Source organism: Myotis yumanensis, unplaced genomic scaffold (genome assembly GCF_028538775.1).
Source record: "Myotis yumanensis isolate MYYU_CA2020_CCGP unplaced genomic scaffold, mMyoYum1.0.hap1 SCAF_6, whole genome shotgun sequence".
Lineage (NCBI taxonomy): Eukaryota > Metazoa > Chordata > Mammalia > Chiroptera > Vespertilionidae > Myotis > Myotis yumanensis.
This window is the reverse complement of record NW_027223757.1, coordinates 37,469,396-37,491,551: the sequence shown is the minus strand read 5'-3', so window position 1 is coordinate 37,491,551 and position 22,156 is coordinate 37,469,396. Positions and strand designations below refer to the sequence as shown.

General features: G+C 40.1%; 1 protein-coding gene and 1 non-coding gene across 3 annotated transcripts in view; one reads left to right on the top strand and one right to left on the bottom strand.

The window, feature by feature from the left end:
• SESN1 (sestrin 1) overlaps positions 1 to 22,156 on the bottom strand; it is a 125,781-nt gene that overhangs the window by 62,217 nt on the left and 41,408 nt on the right. The window lies entirely within an intron of this gene.
• LOC139013444 (U6 spliceosomal RNA) lies at positions 16,459 to 16,565 on the top strand. Its single transcript, XR_011472077.1, has one exon. It is a non-coding gene; the product is annotated as a U6 spliceosomal RNA (small nuclear RNA).

Below are 22,156 nucleotides of genomic sequence, written 5' to 3'. Positions count from 1 at the left end.
ACCACAGTACTTTAATTTGTGCATTATAAATATACAATTAAAACCTTAAAACACTGCACACTAAGTTTATAAACTGCTGTTTTAAAATAATATCTAAGCTTCAAATGATAAAAGAAAGTATGTGGATCAGGACAGAGAGCAAAGCAGAGTCAAAAACAGCAGGATGTAGTTCAAATAGGTCACACTTAACTTTTAACTTTTCCTAAGAAGAAAAAAACAAGCTTAGCAACAGCTTTCAGCCAATCATAAAGCAGACAAACAGGTAAGGACTCAACCGCTCCAGATACCAATGAGGTCCAATCTTCATTCACTGTTTTGTTTGTTTGTTTTAAATTATATAATGTTAGAGCAGAGCAAAAGTAATAAAACACAATGTGCTGTACTGGGTTAAAAGTAATAAAGATAAAATCTCTTCACTGACCCTTATCAAAATATATCAGATTTTAATAACATTGATAATTTTGTTTTCATTCTCACTATATCAGATATGGTGTTTTCATCCTCACTATATCAGATATGATGTACATTAAAGTTATGTTTAAAATATTAGTGTATTTGTAATAAAATATAGAACTTTGTGGAAATTTTTTTTTATTGCTTGTGGATAGAGTATACAGGTGGGAATATCTATAAGAATTAATTCTTTATTTTTTAATTCCCCAATACTCAATTTCTGAAATTCATGGAGGGGGACCATCCCTCAAAAATGCTACAGTACAAATCCAAAAATGTAATATATGAGTAAAAACAATGACATAAAAATACAATCTTCAACACAAGCAAGCAAACTGAACAAATTGCAAAGTACCATTCCATGCAATTTTTCCTCTTTATTTCTATCACTCAATACATATCCTGCTTTGAGAGAAGAAAGTTTTCTGAGAATGCAGAAGGGATTTTTCAAAGAGTTACAGATGTCATTACTACACTGTTTGGTGAAATTCTCAGTATTGCTCAAACTGACAAAGTATTATACTTGCAATAAAGACACAAAAACACTGTAAAACAATAACAATTTTCTTCATTTTGCTTTTGACGTGCCAAATTTATAGCGTTCTAAGGCAGTTTCCAATATTTTTGTAAAAATCTTCAAGAGCCACCTTTTATTTTTTTCTTTAAGTACTGCTTAAACCATTTGCTGGTGTAGTTCTCTAAAAAAAATTATTTCATGTAGATCAGCTTGACTTGTTATGTAATCAATTATCTCTTGAATTCAACTTCTATATATATAAAAGGCCAATATGCAAAGTGTCCCCGCAGGATTTTGACCAGGAGACTGGGAGGTTGATCCCTCGCTATGATGTGCGCTGACCACCAAGGGGCGGCACAGAACAAAGGAAGGCCCTGACCAGCAGCCAGAAGCCAGCAGCCGGGGAAGGGAGGCCCTGGTCAGCAGCCAGAAGACCACCCGATCGGCCCTGATCACTGGCCAGGCCTAGAGACCCTACCCACACGAATTTCATGCACTGGGCCTCTAGTCTACACTAATAAAAGAGAAACATGGTAATTGGCGTACGACCGCTACCCTTCCCATTGGCTAATCAGCGTATCCTTATGCAAATTAACTGTCAGCCAAGATGGCGGCCGGCAGCCATGCACTGAAGCGAGCAGGGAGACTTGCTTCCTCCAGGGACTGCAGACTCCAACGTTCCCGCCTCACTTGCCAGACTCTCAACTGCAACTCTAAGCAACTATTACTATGTTGCAAATAAGAAGCTAAACAAAACGGCTTTCAGTTGGCCCCGGACCGCAACATTGTGTCCATGTTTTCAGCAGCGAGGCCTCAGAGCTAAAGCTGGCCCAGAATAAAAAAAAAAAAAAGAAAACAAGGAGCGGTTGGGAGCTTTTAGTCAACTGCCAGCGGGAAAACAGCCCTCAGCCCCTCAGCCAGCCTGGCCAGGCACCCCAGTGGGGACCCCACCCTGATCCAGGACACCCTTCAGGGCAAACCAGCCGGCCCCCACCCGTGCACCAGGCCTCTATCCTATATAGTAAAAGGGTAATATGCCTCCCGGCACTGGGATCAGCATGACAGGGGGCAGCGCCCAAACCCCCTGATCAGCCCTGCTCTGTGCCTGATAGGGGGGAGCTCCCCAATCCCCCAATTGCCCTGCGGCTCTGTGTGTGACAGGGTGCAGCGCACCAACCCCCTGATCGGCCCTGCTCTGTGTGTGACAGGGTGCGGCGCCCCAAACCCCCCCCCCCCCCACCCCCGCCCACGGGCCCTGCTCTGTGTGTGACAGGGTAGAACCATAACCTCTCCATCGGCCCTGCCCTGAGTGTGACAGTGGCGGTGCCCCAACCCCCTGATCGGCCCTGCTCTGTGGGTAATAGAGGGTGGCGCCCCAACCCCCCTCCACGGGCCTTGCTCTGTGTGTGACAGGGTAGAGCCATAACCTCCCCATTGGCCCTGCCCTGAGTGTGACAGGGTGCAGCGCCCCAACCCTCTGATCCGCCCTGCTCTGTGTGTGACAGGGGGCGGTGCCCCAACTCCCCTATCGGACCTACTCTGTGAGTGACAGGGGGGAGCTCCTCAACCCCCTGATGGGCCCTGCTCTGTGAGTGACAGGGGGCAGTGCCCCATCCCCCCTGATCGGCCCTGCTCTGTGAGTGACAGGGGGCAGTGCCCCAACCCCCTGATCGGCCCTGCTCTGTGCGTGACGGGGGTGGCACCGCAACCTCCCCATCGACCCTGCCTTGAGTGAAACAGGGGGCAGTGCCCCAACCCCCCAATCAGTCTACCCTGAGCGTGACTGAGGGTGGCATTGCAACCTCCTGATCTGCCCTGCTCTGTGCATGACAGGGGGCAGCGCCCCAACTCCCCAATCGGCCCTGCTCTGAGCCTGACCAGGGGCTGCACTTAGGGATTGGGCCTGCCCTCTGCCACCCGGGAGCAGGCCTAAGCCAGCAGGTCGTTATCTCCCGAGGGGTCCCAGACTGTGAGAGGGCACAGGCTGGGCTGGGGGACCCCCCCCACCCCGAGTGCACAAATTTTTGTGCACCAGGCCTCTAGTCTATATATATAAAAGCCTAACTGTTATGACTGAATGACCAGTAGCTATGATGCACACTGACCACCACGGGGCAGACGCTCAATGCAGGAACTTCCCCCTGTTGGTCAATGTGCTCCCACAGCCAACCTCCCATGGTCCCTCCCCCTAGCTGGCCAGACCACCCCCTGATAGGCCCCGGTTGGGGGGCCAGCCAGCCAACCCACCAGGGTCCCTTCCTCCCACCGGCCAGCCCCCCGATCAGCCCCAATCGCTGGCCAGGCTGAGGGACCCCACCCGTCCACATATTTGTGCACCAGGCCTTTAGTATACTATAAAAAACACTGGTTTGCTACTAGTACTGTAGTTTGCTGTTAAACTGTATATATGTATACTTTCTCTCAATATTTTATTGTATTCTGTACACCCCTTGGAAGGTGGGAGAAAATTAGATAATGTTTGGAGACTAGTTTTAGGTTTTATTTATCAGTGATATCCTTACTTTATTCTTTTCCTCTATCCTCAATTGTCACAGATAACTGAACTACTGGGTGTACCAGTTAATAATGTGGATTTTTTTCAATAGATGGAGTTACACATATGTTGATACATATCCGATTTGATATGTATGCTATTTTGTTGTATTGACAGCAAGCTTCAAAACTTCATATTTCAAATTTTCTGAAGGTGTTAACATCATAGATATTTTTACGCTTAAAAATGTCGAATTTTGTGCCAAAAAAGAGCATTTGCAGGAAGTTTTAATTCATTATTATGAAGAAAAAATTATCGTATATTTCGGGAAGCTTATGGTGAACATGCTCCATCTCAAGATACTTGTGAACAATGGTTTAACTTTAAATGCTTTAAAAGTGATAATTTCGATGTGAAAGACAAAGAACATCCAGGTCAACTGAAAAAAGTTTGAAGACCAACATCTACAAGCATTGGATGACGATGTGTGTCAAACTCAAAAACAACTTGCAGAAAGATTAAACGTTGCTCAACAAACAATTTCCAATCGTTTACAAGCAATGGGAAAGATTTTATTTTTTTTAAATTATTTTTTAAAAATATATTTTATTGATTTTTTTTTTTTACAGAGAGGAAGGGAGAGGGATAGAGAGTTAGAAACATCGATGAGAGAGAAACATCGATCAGCTGCCTCCTGCACACTCCCCACTGGGGATGTGCCCGCAACCAAGGTATATGTCCTTAACCGGAATCGAACCTGGGACCCTTGAGTCCACAGGCCGACGCTCTATCCACTGAGCCAAACCGGTTAGGGCATGGGAAAGATTTTAAAGGAAGGAAAATGGGTGCCACATCAACTGAACAAAAAAGACAAATGGAAAACCGAAAAGTCATCAGTAAAATGTTGCTTCAATGGCACAAAAGTTTTTTGCATTGAATTGTGACTGACGATGAAAAGTGGATTTATTTTGAGAATCCCAAATGCACAAAATCGTGGGTTGATCCAGGTCAACCATCAACATTGACTGCAAGGCCAAATCGCTTCAGAAAGATGACAATGCTCTGCGTTTGGTGGGATCAGGAAGGTGTGGTGTATTATGAACTTCTAAAACCAGGTGAAACCATTAATCACTACTGATCACTACTGACAACAGATAATCAATTTGAACCACGCTTTGATCATGAACTGACCAGAATGTGCCACAAGACACGGCAAAGTAATTTTGCTTCATGATGATGCACCATCACACACTTCCAAACCAGTTAAAGACACGTTAAAAGATCTTGCCTGGAAAGTATTACCACCCTCCCCTCGCCCCCCACCCCGCTGTATTCACCAGACCTTGCTCCTTCAGGTTACCACTTGTTCTGATCGATGGCACACGCACTTTCTGAGCAGCACTTCAAAATGTACAAAGAAGTGGAAAATTGGGTCTCTGAATGGTTTGCCTCAAAACAAAAAGAGTTCTATTGGGATGGTATCCACAAATTACCTGAAAGATAGGGGAAATGTGTAGCTAGCAATGGACATTACTTTGAATAAAGCACTTTTGATATTTCTCTTGAAATTATCATGTTTTCTTTGATTACAAAATCCATCATTATTAACCGATACACCTAGTATAGTGAATCAAGAAAAAATATAGTTTTAAAACATCATCTAGGAAAGAAACACTGTATATCCCACTCATGTTTTCCTTAGGCTCTTACACCTTAATAATTTAAAACAGTATCCATCCAACTCTTACTGAAAGTTTCATTAATTACTTAGCACATACACCATAGGATGTTAAATTCATGAACCTCTATATGTATGGATATAGTGAACCTACTCATTCGCCCAGTATTAATGAAGCATCTATTATGAACCAGTCATTTTTTTTCTTCCTACTCTGTCTTTGATAACAATATCCATACCTTCTTCCTTTCTACTCCCTCTTCCCTCTTCTAATTTCTTATACTGATCTACACACTATACTCATTTTGCTCAAAAAAAGGGTATGTAGAATGAGAAATGGCTTAAAACTACAAAGGCAAGAGGTACAAAGCACTTGGAGAGCAGGATTCTGTGTTATGCTGAACATCTGAATGTTATTGTAGCAGTTAGGTACTGAGTGACAGTTAACGGAGAGCTTTAAAGTAACTCAGATTTTAATCTAAAACTTGATTCTGTAACTAGACAGATATCATACTTCATAGTTTCAGATTTGATATTATTAATTATTAATAGAATAGCTAATATATTGTGGTAAGTATGTATCAGGCACTCTTATAAAGCATTTTACAAAAAATTCAATTCATTTAACCCTAATAATAACCCTTTAGGTAGAAGATTTTTACTTTAGAAATGGGAAACTATGAGACAAAGAGATTAAGTGTCTAACCCAGGTCATATAGCCAGCAGGGGCCTGAGTAAAGGTTAGAACTCAAGCCATGTTCCTTTTACTATACTATATGTTGTGGGATATTATGCCACCTAATAATGTTTTAGTTTCCTTTCTACAGTTAATATTCCAATGATTGTGTGTCCAACAGGAAGGAGGCCAAGGGACTATTATTAGTTCTTTTCTTTATCCTTCTGTATCTTCCTCTTAATTATATTCCCTGCAATTTCTTCTGTATGACTGAATGCTCACCCAATCCTCTACGACCACCCAAATCATTAGAACACCATCCCTCTCCAGAAAATTTGAACTGGCTCCCCATTGAGCAAACTGGCAAAATAAAAATGCTCCATAGCATCTCTCAATATCCCCTCTCCCTAGCTACTGCCTGCACTATACATGTTAATCCTATTCTAATTTTCTTTATTTCATTTACCTACTTGTGCTCCCTTATGAGTCTTTATACATCTCTTCCTGACACTTAAAAACATTCTTTCCTCACAATTTCACTAAAGATACATTTTCATAACTTCTTTCAAAGGTCTTCTAAAATTCCATCTTCTGCACAAAATTTTGTAAATTTTGTTATGAGAAGTATCTTCTACTACTTGACAGTTTACCATGCTAACATTGCCTTTTAATCTCCAAAATACCATCCATTATGTTTTGGATAAAGTCATAAACATTACTCTCTTTAAAAAAAAAAATCAATGAAAAAAATATCCTTGGGTAAAGATTAACAAAAGCGAGGAAGGGAGGAAGGGAGGGAGGGAGGGAGGGAGTGAGGGAGGAAGGAAGGAAGGAAGGAAGGAAGGAAGGAAGGAAGGAAGGAAAAAAAGGGAAGGAGGGAGGGAGGGAGGGAGGGAGGAAGGAAGGGAGGGAGGGAGGAAAAAAAGGGAAGGAGGGAGGGAGGGAGGGAGGGAGGGAGGGAAGCAGGGAGGAAGAAAAGAAGGAAGGAGGGAAGAAAAGCAGAAAGGAAGGAAGGAAGAAAGGAAGGGAGGGAGGGAGGGAGGAAGGGAGGGAGGGAGGAAGGAAAGGGTAGAATTCAGAGTGATTTATTTGGTAGGATTAAATACAATGATGACTTACACACATACACACCTTGAAATGTTTTCTCCCACATCTGAAAATCAGTAATTTTGGTCAAAATAGCTGATTATTATATAGAATACTAGAGGCCCGATGCACAAATATTTGTGCACTTGGGGGGGGCGGGTTCCCCCAGCCCGGCCTGTGCCCTCTCGCAGTCTGGGACCCCTCGGGAGATAACGACCTGCTGGCTGGCTTAGGCCTGCTCCTGGGTGGCAGAGGGCAGGCCCAATCCCTAGGTGCAGCCCCTGGTTGGGCTCAGAGCAGGGCTGATTGGGGAGTTGGGGCGCTGCCCCCTGTCATGCACAGAGCAGGGCGGATTGGGAGGTTGTGATGCCACCCTCAGTCACGCTCAGGGTAGGGCTGATTGGGGGGTTGGGGCACTGCCCCCTATCACACTCAAGGCAGGGTCAATGGGGAGGTTGCGGCACCACCCCCTGTGATGCACAGAGCAGGGCCCATCAGGGAGTTGGGGAGCTCCCCCCTCTCATGCACAGAGCAGGGCCCATCAGGGGGTTGGGGAGCTCCCCCGTCACGCACAGAGCAGGGCAGATCAGGGGGTTGGGGCGCCACCACTATCACACTCAGGGCAGGGCCGATGGGGAGGTTATGGCTCTACCCCGTCACAGACAGAGCAGGGCCCGTGGTGGTGGGGGGGTGTTGGGGCGCCACCCCCTGTCACACACAGAGCCGCAGGGCAATCAGGGGGTTTGGGCGCTGCCCCCTGTCACGCTGATCTGGTGCCAGGAGGCCTCGCGGCTCCGCTGATCCCGGTGCTGGGAGGCATGTTACCCTTTTACTATATAGGACAGAGGCCTGGGGGCCGGCTGGTTTGCCCTGAAGGGTGTCCTGGATCAGGGTGGGGGTCACCACTGGGGTGCCTGGCCAGCCTGGATGAGGGGATGATGGCTGTTTGCAGCTGGTCACACACCCTTCAGGGTGGGGGTCCCCACTGGGGTGCCTGGCCAGTCTGGGTGAGGGGCTGAGGGCTGCTTTCAGGCTGGCGGTTTTGACTGAAGCTCCCAACCGCTCCTTTTTCTCTTTTTTTTTATTTTATTCTGGGCCAGCTTTAGCTCTGGCTCTAGCTCTGAAGCTTCCGCTGCTGGTTTGTTTGCCGTTCTATAATCGAAACAATGTATAACTCCAGCTCTGAGATCCCAGCCTGCTATATTTGTTACAAAGTTTCAAACTGCCAGCTCAGAGGCCTGCAAGGCAGGCGGGGAACGTTGGAGTCTGCAGTCACGGGAGCAAGCAAGCCTCATGTTCGCTTCCAGCTGCCTGGCTGCCGGCCGCCATCTTGGCTGACAGTTAATTTGCATAAGGATATGCTGATTAGCCAATGGGAAGGGTAGCGGTCGTACGCTAATTACCATTTTTCTCTGTTATTAGTGTAGATAATTACCGCTCACCTTCCTTTTTACAGCCTCATGATGTTACTGAATATGACTCTACATAGGAACTGTGGAATGAAATATAAAATGTATACAGAGCTTTACAGCCCACAAATTTCACACAGAGTTATGTAATTTCTCACAACAGCCTTGTGAGATGAATCTCATTATTCCTGTATTACCCAACAACAAACCAGTCATGCAACTGATAAGTGGCAGAGCTACAAGTTAAATACAGATCTGTCTGACTTCAGGTCCACTGCTTTCTTTTCCTCATCGGTTTAAAATGCAGCTTCAGAGCCAGCCCTCAGGAAGCTTACCATACAACCCAGTTGATCATAAAAGACTCAGAAATAATTAAAGGACAACACCAGGCAAATGTGTAATTCTGTGTTAAATTGAATGCCATAAACTGTAAATATCCAGGGGTAGAGAATCAGTAAAGACCTGAAAGGTGGGTAGAGGGGAATGGCACAGAGAAGAAAAGAAGGCGGATGAACTTGAGACTGTAAGGAGATTGTCTTGGCTCTGGTAGGGGGATGTGAGTTTATTAAACAGTGGGAAATAGGTTAGGATCAGTTTTAAGGCACCTAGAAAGTCAGGGAAAAGGGGAGACTGGACAAGCCAGGAGGCAATAATGGAGCCCTGAAGTATTTCCAAGTAGTAGCATAAAGTGGTGAAAGCAGTGACTTTCACAAGTGTGCAAGATGAGCACAGGCAAAGGAAATCTGTGTATATTAAAGAAGAGGTAGTGAGACTTACCACTCCCCTTCCTTTTTACAGCCTCACGATGTTACCGAACTTCACAGTCCACCCACAGGGATCATTCCTGGACTTGTGCACATGCACTTCCCTCTGACTATAAGTTGGTACCCTCTAATCCTGGCCCTCTTCTCATCTTCATTCTGAAGTTAGAAGTCCCTGCCTTACAGAAGCCTTCCCTGACCCCGTCCTACCTGTATTATATATCCCCTTTGTTTACTTCCTCTGCTATAGCACTTAAGTCTCGACACTGTAATTGCTAGTGGGCTAGCCAATCTCCCCTACTAAATTGAAAGCTCCAAGGGTAAGAAATGGCCCATCTTTTCTAGCACTGAATTCATTTGGTAAATAATTGTGAATCAGAGGAAGTAAAGAGGGTTATAAGATCAGGAAATAGATTTAGGGGTTACTGGTACTTTCCCTAAGATTATATGAACAGGAAAAAGATATACATATACAGGCATGAAAAAATAGGGAATAATATAATTTGGAAGATGGGCTCAAATCTCACTGAAAGAGCTACTCCAAGCCTTCTTTTTTTCTATCTACCCAAGCCCCTTAATGAAGAGGAGGGTTGGATCAGGCCATGGCTGAGGACAATTTTTTTTAAACCACATTTTTGCCTTAAAGGGAGCAAAGAATTGAACAACTTCCATTTAATACCTATCTATAGAGAGCTCAGTGCTTTGCAAGAACCTACACAGGGTATTTCAGAGTATACAAATATGAAAGAAACACAACTAAAGCCCTAAGGAGCCTTATAATCCAATAAAGGACCACATATGGTAGAATTATTTTAAATACACAAGCAGTGCTATGGATTCAGATGAGGGAAGAAGTCAAGGGATCATTAAAAACATTGCCGTAACTGGATAGAGCGTTGGCCTGCAGACTGACGGGTCCCAGGTTCGATTCCAGTCAAGGGCATGTACCTTGGTTGCGGGCACATCCCCAGTAGGAGGTGTGCAGGAGGCAGCTGATAGATGTTTCTTTCTCATGGATGTTTCTAACTCTCTATCTCTCTCCCTTCCTCTCTGTAAAAAATCAATAAAATATATTAAAAAACAAAAACAAACAACAAAACATTGCAAGCAGGGAAATGAGGTGACTGAGCTTTGATTTTCGCCAACTGGTGGTTCGTGAGGTCCAAAAGGTTGGTGACCGTTGTCTTAGAAGATTAGGAGAAGCCTCTAGGATGGTCTGATTTGTGGGGAGAAGCTAAAGGCAGTTAGACTTCAGCTTTAAGGCAGTGCAATGGTCTAGTTAAGAGGTAACAGTACAAATTCTTTGACTACCTTTTATCACTGATATTTTTCCAAGAAAATCTACTGGTCAATGTGATAGAAATGTCCCTAGCATCTGTTCTCTGCTTCTTCTATCCTATATAATAAAAGGCTAATATGCAAATTATCCCTCAACCGGGAGTTTGACCAGGAGTTCGACCAGGGGGCAGGGCCAGCAGGCCAACCACCCGAGGCCCCACCCCTAATCTGGGCAGGCTGGCAGGACCCCACCTGTGCATGAATTCATGCACCGGGCCTCTAGTGGTTAATGAACACCCAAATCTTTAGCTGGGCATACTGCCACTCAAAAGCTTTCCTTTCAGGTAGGTGTGACCAAGTTAGTAAGCTTTGGCCAATCTTATATAATAAAGAGCTAATATGCTAATTAGACTGAATAGCAGAACAACCGTCTGGACGACCTTCTGGATAAAGCTGGGGCTGCAAGGCCCGGCCGAGGCAGGCAGGGTTGCAAGGGCCAAGCCCTTTGCACAAATTTCGTACATTAGGCCTCTAGTGTGATTATAAAAGGACTGGTGTGTGCATAGTAAATGTCACTACAGTGAGTATGTGTATGCTCATTCTTCTAGTAAATTCTTCCTCTGTCTGGAATGTGGATGTGATTCTAGAGCTGAAGCGGCCATGCTGGACAGCTATTTTAGAGATGCAAGCTACATCTTGAGGCTACTGGAAAAACACAGAAGGGATTCGGGTACCATAGGGCCTCTAAATCAGTCCTGTACTGCCTTCATACACTGTAGATTTCTAGGCCCCCGTAGATATTACCTTAGATTCATTTATATAGTATTAAGTGAAAGAGAAAAAAGGGATGAGTTTATTCAGATATTACACCACTGACATAGTTCATATCACATTCCTAAACTTTCCTTTAGTCTACCTCCAACCATTCTAGAGTCCATGTTTTCCTTCATTCTAGAATTTCAACTTTATTAATGAACTGTCCTCAAAAGCAGCATTCATTTATTCATTACTCACTCAACAAATTTTTATTGAATTACTACCATGTATGTGCTAGGCATTGTTAGATGACGAATAAAACAGACCCTGACTTCAGAGAGCTAAGTCAGGCAATATTTTAAAATGTAGATGAATTGTGTTTTATTATTTGTGCACTATACCTCTGTGGTCCCAAATTTTCCTATTGAATCAAAGTGAAAGATACATGAGTGTAAAAGACTGAGAGAACGCCAACATACGGAGAGGGAGTAGGAAGTAAGGAGGTGTGGAGAACTTTTAGGGAAAGGAAAAGATAAAATTGTATAGCAAAGGAAGGAGGGAGAAAGAAAAGGAACACATGTTCATTGAATTTTACTGAGCTTCACACATCCTCACAACCTCTTTCATGTGTTAATTAATAGGAACAAGCTTATTGTTAAACTTCTGGAACTTGGAGAACACAGCATCTGCCCTTCTTATTATTATACCTGCCTCTACAACGCTAAAAGCAAAGACCTTCCTTCAGAAACCCTCAAAAGGCTCCCCACTATTCTTTCCCAATTTTAGTCCCAATTCACAGCTCTACTCCTTCCCATCTCTTATTAGAACCTTCTTCTCCCAGTGTCTTCTGAGGGAAGAAGTGATTCAGCAGAATGGGGAGAGAGTGTTGTTGAAATTCCCAGTAAAAATTTAGGTTTAATTTTCTCATAGAAATACTGCTAAAATAGAATGTAAAAATTATTTATGTTACTAACTTTAATAGTTTAGCAACCTCATGCTGTTAAAATTAACTGGTTGTCTACAGGACTTGCCAGAGTGAGAAAATAAGTTCTTAGCTTCAAATAATTAACATGAATTTTAACTGTATTGTAGACCCTTTGTGAGACAGAAAACCTGAAGATCATTCTTTGTCTAAAATATAATGATGGTTAAAAAAGAGAAAAAATATATATATAATGATGGTAATACTATTGCTGGACATATGGCTCCAAAAGAATAAAAAAAAACTAAAACGCCAAACAGACAAAAAACAAACACCTCAGCTACTAATGTTGGGATTAGTTGCTTTTTGTCGTTTTTATCTAAGGTAAGCGATGTATATTTATTAAATACTAAACCAGTTTGAGTATGACATTTAGTTCATAATACTCTACAATATGACATTATAAAAAGTTTTTTTTCTTAGATTGTGGTTTTAACACTTCACAAGTAGTTTCTTTTCCTGTTAACTTTCAGACAACTCTGCTTAAGCTTGAGCTAAATACCTGGAGGAAGTGCTACCACAATTTTAGCTTTCTTATTTCCAGTTGAGCAATATTACTCTCAGCTTTTCTCTATTAGGAAAGCATCATATGTTCACTTACAGTTCTCTCTGTAACCTAATAAAATGCTCTTAAAATAAATATAGAATAATAAAAACAATTATGAATCTGAGACTGAGAGGTAGAGGAACATTGCCCCAATCAGTACTAGCAAAAAGGCATACAAGGATACTTAAAAAATTTCTTTGGCTTTTGTTCAGCACCTGAAGTCAGGAAAATCCTACTGATCAAGGTCCCTTGTCTTTTTCGACAAGGTCCCTGTCCATGACATACAGCCAAAATGTAACTTTTGTTATATTCCTGATACAGCATAAAAGAGCACAAACACATTCTAAGTGGTAAAGATAATCTTATCCTCCCTAATGGGCCATAAGTCCAGAAAAACAAGTTACCTCATTTATGAACTATGCTATTTAAGAATCTATGATGCAACAATATTACACTATTCTTTTCTTTTTGATGTGTAAATTATATTTTAATAAAGTTTGAAATGGTGCAAGCAGTGCACCATTCTTTATTTTTAACTTTATTTTTATTGTTGACACTATTACAGATGTCCCCATTTGCCCTATATCCTTTGCCCATATCCACCAGCCCTGCTTCTCCCTTCCCTCTGGCCATCACTACAATGTTGTCTATGTCTATGAGTTATGCATATATGTTCTTTGGCTAATCCCTTCACCTTCTTTCATCCTGTCCCTGCCCCCTGCCCTCTAACAGCTGTTGGTCTGTTCCATATAGCCATGCCTTTGTTTCTATTGTCTATAAAAATGTATTCTTTCAATCAAAATTATTGCTCAAATGTTGTTCAGCAAGGTCCTAAAAAGCTGTTTTGTTTTTTTTCCTCTCTCTTATTCTTTCAAACTGAATTTAGGGCAAAGAAAAAGAATTTTGATTTCACATAGTAAACATCATTAGTCCCTAGAAACTATAAATCTCTACTGATTGGTATCTTTGCATAGCAATAATTATGAAAACCTTAATTCATAGAGATAACTTCGAAGTACTGCAAGGAGTTTAAATTCCCTCTAATTAAATGATGCAATTATATTCAGCATCTAGTCAATATCTGATGTAATAACCATAGAATTTCAGAGCTAAAGTATTATTGAAATAATCTAAGTAGAACTAAAATAGGAATTTGGAGAGTGTCTAAGAACAGTGGAACTTAGAAATTGAGAAACAACTTGACATGGGGGCAGTGAACACACAATGCAATTATACAGATGATGTATACCTGAAATCTATATAATGCTATTAACCAATGTCACCTCAATAAAAATGAAAAATAAATAAAATTATTCTCTAATGCAAAAAAAAGAAAGAAATTGAGACCCAGAGGTGAAATACATAGTTTTAACGTTGATATACTTATCATATTCTAGTTTTAAGAAACTTAGACATCTGTGTGTAAAATCAGGCCTGGCCTTAGGATTTGATAGAGTACGTAGTTGTTTATTTAGTATAATTTTAGAAGTGCTATTATTTAAAAAACACACACACATAAAAACCCAAATTCTTCTTCAGAGATGAAAATGATAAATGATACCTAGTTGTGTTTCTTTTATATATTTAGCTGAGGTTCAATTATGCCTGTAATTCTATAAGCAAATGAATTCCATTATTTTCTGTTAAAATGAAAATATGTATAAAAGACAAAACTCATTAAACTATATAATGGATTCAAACCTTACATAGGCATGTAAAGTGAAAATCATGTAGATAAAATTGTCCTTGAAAATTTCTTTGGAAGGTACCATACCAGACTGGAGACTGAAAAGCCACTTCTTAGTAAGTGCAAAGCAGACATTTTATCCTCTAGCATTACAGCAGATGATTGTTTATTTGGTTCAGCACTAGTTGAGGTTATTGGCTTGTGTTTAGGACCCTTGGACACAAAAGCACATTTCTTTAACACCTGAAATACCCTGAGAATGGTGAGATGCTCACTCTATGAGAACAAAGCAGGAATTCAGACCAATGGAGAACAGAGCAGATTTCTGTTTGTCTTTCATACTCACGCAAGGGCATATGCTCTTTGAGTGAGATGTCTGGCAAAACTGCCTATACTATTTACATTAAAATTAGTTTCTGCCTCACTTTTAAAAATGTTTGATGGGCAAAGATAGTTACATTTGCATAAAGTAAATACATGAATGATACAATTCCATTATAGGGAGTTCCTTCCTTAACAGCAGGTTGTGATGGCATATTAGAGCAGAAGAAAAAAGAATAGGCTCTGTGCCTACAAGCAAGGAAGGATTCCATGGGGTGGGATGGGGAAAGACCATGGCCAAAGATAAGTTTTGCCTACTTCACAAATTTACTTAGAGTACAGATATGCATATGCTGCATAAAACTTGAAGTCATATGGCTTATTAACCATAACCTCCTACATTCTCAACCTGACAAGATTACTGACAATTTACTTCACTTTTGCAAATAGTAACTATTAGCATCAAATTGTCATCTTTATATTTTTCTATTTTCAGTTCAAGATGAGATCCAATTTAAAGTGACGTGGAGACAAGAACATTAAATTTGCACATCAGAGAGCTGTCTTGTGACTTTTCTCATTGAGTACTGCCAGCAAGCGCTGGCTATCTTTATCTGGAAAAGCACCACTAAAAGGTCTGAAGTGGAAGAGTCATAGTCCTATCACTAGTATTAAAAATCCCATATCACCAAATTATATAAAGACAATTTACATTTACAGATTCTAAACTGATGACTCAAAAGGCAAAATGAAGTTACTGGAAATGGGAACAAATATTTTCGTGAATTTACCAACTAAGTGTCTATTAAAAGTTATTTTGGCTACAAATTCAGTTTTCCAAGTCCTTGTTAATATTTCTTTTTTCCTGACTAAAGTATTGTTCATGTAGAAAAATAGGTTAGTCAATAGATTATTGTGGCTTCAAATCTGAAAAGGAAGTAGGATGGGAGAGAGGAGAAAGCACAGTTGAGGGGGGTTATTTCATGGCTATACACTGTACCACAGCTGTGGCTAGGATTTCACAAATGTGTTATGTACCTCAGTCCAATGGAGGACTGTGAGAGAATATGAATGGCTGAGCTCATTTAAGAATCATGACTGGGAAAACAACTAACTGGAAACACATGGTCTATTGATTCCAACTAAGTATTATCTTTATCATGAAAACCCCAGTAATGGGATTAGAGATTATTATTTGAATTGCTAGTCTTCAGCTATAGCACTAATGAAAGTTATTTAAGGAAAACAACAGAGCCATTCTTTCTTCTTTCATGAAAAAAACATTTTAGTTTGTCATGTCTCTTCTCATTTATATGGTATCCCTTTTTATTTATAATTAAATGTACTTCTTTAATTTAAATATACTTTAAGTATCAGACTGAAGTTTTAAGGGGCAGGGATGGGGATTGAGAAAGAATGAAAGGGTTGTATTTAATGTTTAGGCTTTTAATTTCTCTGTCAACTTAGTTGTTAAATGTGGGAAAGTTATAAATTTATCATTTTAGTTGTGTCTCTCCATTCTTTGTGTAAACATTTGTCCAAGGACTCTTGGGGCAACGCCAGCAAATTACATCAGGTGTTTTGTTACAGTGATTAAATTAAAACAGGAGATCACTTCCTTGAGTTTATCTTAACTTCTTAAAAACATGAGAAATGTTAACCATGTATATGACAAATTAGTATAAACTTTTAATAACATATTCTCAGTTTGCTGAGTGTGCACTATTTTAAGTTGAACTATAAAAAGACATTTTACCATTTTTTCTTTCCCAAGAACAGCTCAGCATTCACCTGTACAAATACTTGTGCCACTGTGCTCGCTTCGGCAGCACATATACTAAAATTGGAACGATACAGAGAAGATTAGCATGGCCCCTGCGCAAGGATGACAAATACTTGTGCCACTAACAAGCAACCACTGAGCCAAAGTGGGAATTTTGAGGGCAATGAAGAGTGGTAGAAGTTTCCAGAACATAAGGAATCAAAGTTCAATCACAAAAATTCTTCATGTCATGTGACAACAAACAATAGGGCCCATATTCAATATCTGAATTACATAAAATATTGTAATGTAGCAATGAATAACTTACAATTGATTGCTTAACTAAGAATTCTGAGATCTTTCCTCTCTTAAACCATGTCATAATTCCTGAAATATTTTAAAAATTCATTAAAAAATTGCAACATGGCAGTGAGAAATTATTTTAGTTTTTGTTTGTTAGTTTGTTTTTGTTTTTTGAGAGAGAGAGATAGAGAGAGAGAGAAAAAGAGAAATGGGTTGCCCGGGGATTGAACCCAAAACCTAGCTATGTGCCCTGACAGGAATCAAACTCGAAACTTTTCAGTATATGGGATGACTCTCCCAACCAACAGAGCCACACCAGCCAGGGTGAGACATGATCTTTTAAACAGTAGCAGTAAGCAAAAGGCAATAGACCTGAGATATAAATTAATCAAATTAGGGCAATCTAGTAGATAGTTTTCCAAGCATTTAATGTCCTTTAGAATACTGATAATGAATATATGAATGCTTAGATAGGTAAATACTCAAATATTTCTAGTTTCAGCTTAAGCATCACTGAAAAATGGGAGGATTCTGGGGCATGAAATATATTATATTAAACACATATACATATAGTAGATAAAAAAATTTACCACAAATTATGTATTTGCAAGTATTTAAATTAAGACCTATTTAGAAAGGATTTTTTTTTTCTAATAATGCTTTAAATCAGTTATTATACATGGGAAACATAAAAGCCTGCTCTCTCTCTGCCCTGGCCAGTGTTGCAAAGTGGTTAGAGAGTCAGTCTGGGGACTAAAGGATTGTGGATTCGATTCCCAGTCAAGGGCACTTACCTGGGTTGGGGTTTGATCCCTGCCCTGGGTCGGGGCACGTGTGGGAGGCAACCAATTGATGTCTCTCTCTCTTACATCAGTGTTTCTCTCTCTCTTTCTCCCCTTCTCTCCCTCCCTTCCACTCTCTCTAAAAACCGAGGGAAAATATCCTCAGGTGAGTATTAACAAAACAAGAACAAAAATAAGAGCCTGCTCTCTCTAGCCAAAGCACCAGGAAAGGGATAGCCTAGTAAGAAAGAACATTTTTAAACAACAATCACTTCTTTGTAATCAAACACCACCACCATCACCACCAAACTGTGGCCCTATTCCCACTCACACTAGAAAAGGCTAAAGTGGGGAGACTGGACTTCCATCCTTGCTGGGGTATAACGAGGTACCCTAAACTGCCTGCCAGGGTAGTGTTAGAGAAGGTTGAGTAGAGAGCTGGGACTTTCATTCCCACTGGCATTAATGCTCTTCACCCTCCATCACTGGAAAAAATCGTGGCGGAGATGACCTGGACATCCACTCACACCAGAAGCAATGAGCATCCCTCCTTCCCTACTTGGGTGGTACTGGAGGAGGTCTAATAGAGAATCGGACCTTTCAACATAGCCCATCCCATATAATAAAAGGCTAATATGCAAATCAACTGAACAGCGGAACGACCAGTCACTGTGATGTACACTGACCACCATGGGCAGACGCTCAACGCAGGAGCTGCCCACTGGTGGTCAGTGCACTCCCACAGGGGGAATGCTGCTCAGCCAGAAGCTGGGCTCACAGGTGGTGAGCGCAGCAGCGGTGGTGGGAGCCTCTTCCGCCTCCATGGCAGCGCTAAGGATGTCTGACTGCCACCTTAGGCCCGCTTCCCACGGGGAGTGGGCCTAAGCCAGCAATTAGACATCCCCCGAGGGCTCCTGGACTGCAAGAGGGCGCAGGCCAGGCTGCGTGACCCCGAGCGCACGAATTTCATGCACCAGGCCTCTAGTACATTAAGAAAGAAGAAATAAAAAAGAACAAAAACAACTTAAGTTCCTACCCTCAAGAACCTAGGCAATGAAAAGAAATATAAACTGAGAAGCAAGCAGAAGGAAAGGAATAAAAATAAAAGCAAAATTCAATGAAATTGAAAACAGAATAACCATAGAAAAAAAGCACTGAAACTAAGTGCTGGTTCTTTGAAAAGAAAAAAACCACACACACACACACACATTAAAAAACCTCTATCTGCTAGAGTCTAGCAAGACCAACAAAGAAAAAAATAGGGAAGACACAAATTACCAATATCAGAAATGAAATAGATGAGGATTAAGGTTAAAGAATCTGCAGAGACCAAAAGATAATAAGGAAATACTATAAACAACCTATGCTCATAAATTTGACAACTTAGATGAAATGAATAAATTCTCATCACAACTCCTACTATGAAATAGACCACCTGAACAGTCCTAAAACTATTAAGAAAATTGACTGTGATTTTTTTTTTAACTCCCAAAAAAGACATTTCCAAGTCCAAATGCTTTCATTGGATAATTATACTAAACATTTAAAGAAAATTAACACCAATTTTACAGTCTCTTCCAGAAATTAAAGAGGAGGGAGCACTTCCCAATTCATTTTATAAAGCAAGTATTAAATACCAAAACCAAACAAAGCCAGTACAAAAGAAAAGAAAAAGTACAACCCTCATGAATATGGATGCAAAATTCCTTAAGCAAATAAAATCCAGTAATATTTTAAAAGCATTATACACCATGACTTAGTGGGATTATTTCAGGAATGTAGTATGGCTGGATCAATATTTGAAAATCAAATAGTATACCTACCATATTATTAGGCTAAAGAAGAAAAATCATATAATCATGTCAATAGATATAAAAAGTATGAGTAAATTCAACCCTGAATCATGATTTAAAGAAAACTTTCAGAAAATTAGGAACAGAGGCAAGTTTCTTCAACTTAATAAAGAGAGTCTACAAAAAAACCTATAGATTTTATACTTAGTGGTGAATGACTGAATGCTTTCCCCCCTAAGATTGGAAATAAAACAAGGATGTCTACTCTCACTACTCTTAGTCAAAGATAGTATAGGGAGTTCTAGTCAGTACAATAACATTTGAAAAAGGAAATAAAAGGCATACAGATCAGAAAGGAAAAAATAAAACTTCTTATTTGTAGATGACATGATCGTCTATACAGAAAATCCCAAGGAATTTACAAAAAAAAACCCAGGATACAAAATTAATATAGATAAGTGTATTGTTTTCTTATATGCCAACAATAAACTATTAAAATTTGAAATTAAAAAATTAGTAGCACAAAAAAAAATACTTAGTTATAAATATAACAAAATATGACAGGATCTATATGCCTAAAACTATAAAACTCTGATGAAAGAAATAAAAAATCTAAGTAAACAGAGAGAAATATTCCATGTTCATGGGTTAGAAAATTCAACTGTTAACATGTCAGTTTCTTCCCATCTTAATCAATAGGTTCAATGCAATTCCAAATCCTGGCAAGCTATTTTATAGATATCAACAAACTGGTTTTAAAGTTTATATGAAAAGACAAAAGGCCTAGAATAGCCAATGTAATACTGAAGAACAGTCACATTACCTGATTTCAAGACTAACTATAAACCTACACTAATAAAGAGAGCATGGTATTAGTGAAAGAATAGACACATATCAACGGAAAATAGTACAGAACCCAGAAATAGACACATACAAATAATCAATTGAACATTAGCAAAGGAGCAAAGGTAATTATTCAACAAGGAAAGGATAACATTTTCAACAAATGATGCTGGAACAATTAGACATCCATATAAAAAAAAAAAAGAACACCAAAAGGAAGAACTTGGACACAGACCTAATAATAACTTTCACAACATTAACTCAAAAGGGATCATAGACCTAAATGTAACAACATCAAAAGCATGATCCATTAAAGAGTAAACTGATGTTGTACTTTAAGATTAAAACCTTCTGTTTTGCAAAAGATACCCTTAAAAGAATGATAAGACGAGCCACAGAATGGGGGAAAATATTTGCAAAACACATACAATCATGTGCTGCATAACGTTGTTTTGGTCAATGATGGACCACACATATATGATGGTAATTCCATAAGATTATAATGGAGCTGAACTTCCTACAAGAAATGGAAATTTTTCTCTGATGGGAGCAATATACATACCTGGGGATTGGCAATAGATTCTCTCTCACTCACAGCACCTCAACATAAGAGTGCACAGATTACATCCCAATCAGTCAGCCACTGACCTGTTTCAGCACATTTGGAGCCTGTTCCCCACTGCTATATATTCAGCTCTACAGCCCTTCCAGATCTAACTTGATGGTCTTCAGAGAACATTGTTGTAAATTATTTGTTGAGGACTCAAGACCCTGTACAAGGACACAGGTCCACAGCAGCAACCTTAAAAGTATTAAGTACCACAGCCACTTTAGTAAAAGCTCTCTGTGGTAGTGTGGAGCCAGCCTGTCCCTGTACTTTGGAAATATTTTCAGGCTGTACTGATATAAATCGTAAGTAAGTTTTCTTTCTTCCATTAATTCAATGCCAGAGAGAGACCTTTGTGCCAGATAGGGGCAATGGAACCAAAAACAAATTTCCAAAGTCAAAATATTGAGTCCTCAGTTCTGCACCCTCTCCATGTTAAAACAGCCTCTTTTTTTTTTTTATTGAATACCAACCACAAAGTTCCTTACCTGACCACTATTCCAACATGCAATAGTCCAAACCACATTGCCATGACAATCCTTATGTTCCTTTATCCCTCCATCTTGATTTCTCATTCTTACTGATCCTCAGTCAACCTCTCACTCTCTCCTGACAGTCACTATTATGGCAATCTTTGCCTAACTCAGCCAGTTTCTCTTCCCATCAATCCAGCCCACATCCCTGTTCATGGAGCAACATTGACAGCTTCGATGTTTTATTTCTGACCCTGCCGGAAGGAAGCAGGTGGGGAGGCTTGTGCGACAGTGTTTACAAATCTACAAGAGAGTACAGTGATGTCCTAGGCCTGCACATTCACTCACCACTCACTCAATGACTCACCCAGAGCAGCTTCCAGTCCTGCAAGCTCCACTCATGGTTAAGTGTCCTATATAGGTGTGCCATATTTTTAAACTTATTTTTACTTATACTTATTTTTTACAATATTTTTATTGTACCTTTCTAGGTTTAGATATATTTCTATGTATATATTTCAAATATTTGCCATTGTGTTACAATTGCCTGCAGTATTCAGTACAGTAACATGTTATACAGGTTTGCAGCCTAGGAGCAATAGCCTATACCATATAGCGCAGGTGTGTGGTAGGCTATACCAGCTAGGTTTGTGTAAGTGCACTCTATGATGTCTGAAAAATGATGAAACTGCCTAATGATAACATTTCTCAGAACGTATCCCTGTCATTAAGTGATGCATGACTGTAGTTGATAAAAAAAACTTTTATCTAAAATATGTATTTTAAAAAATTCTTAAAACCCAACAATAAAACAACCAAATTAAAAAGTGGACAAAAGACCTAAATATACACTTACTGAAGAAGATAAAGAGATGGCAAAAAGCATGTAAAAAAATGCTCATCATTTGTCATCAAGGAATTGCAAATTTAAATAATGAGATAGCATTA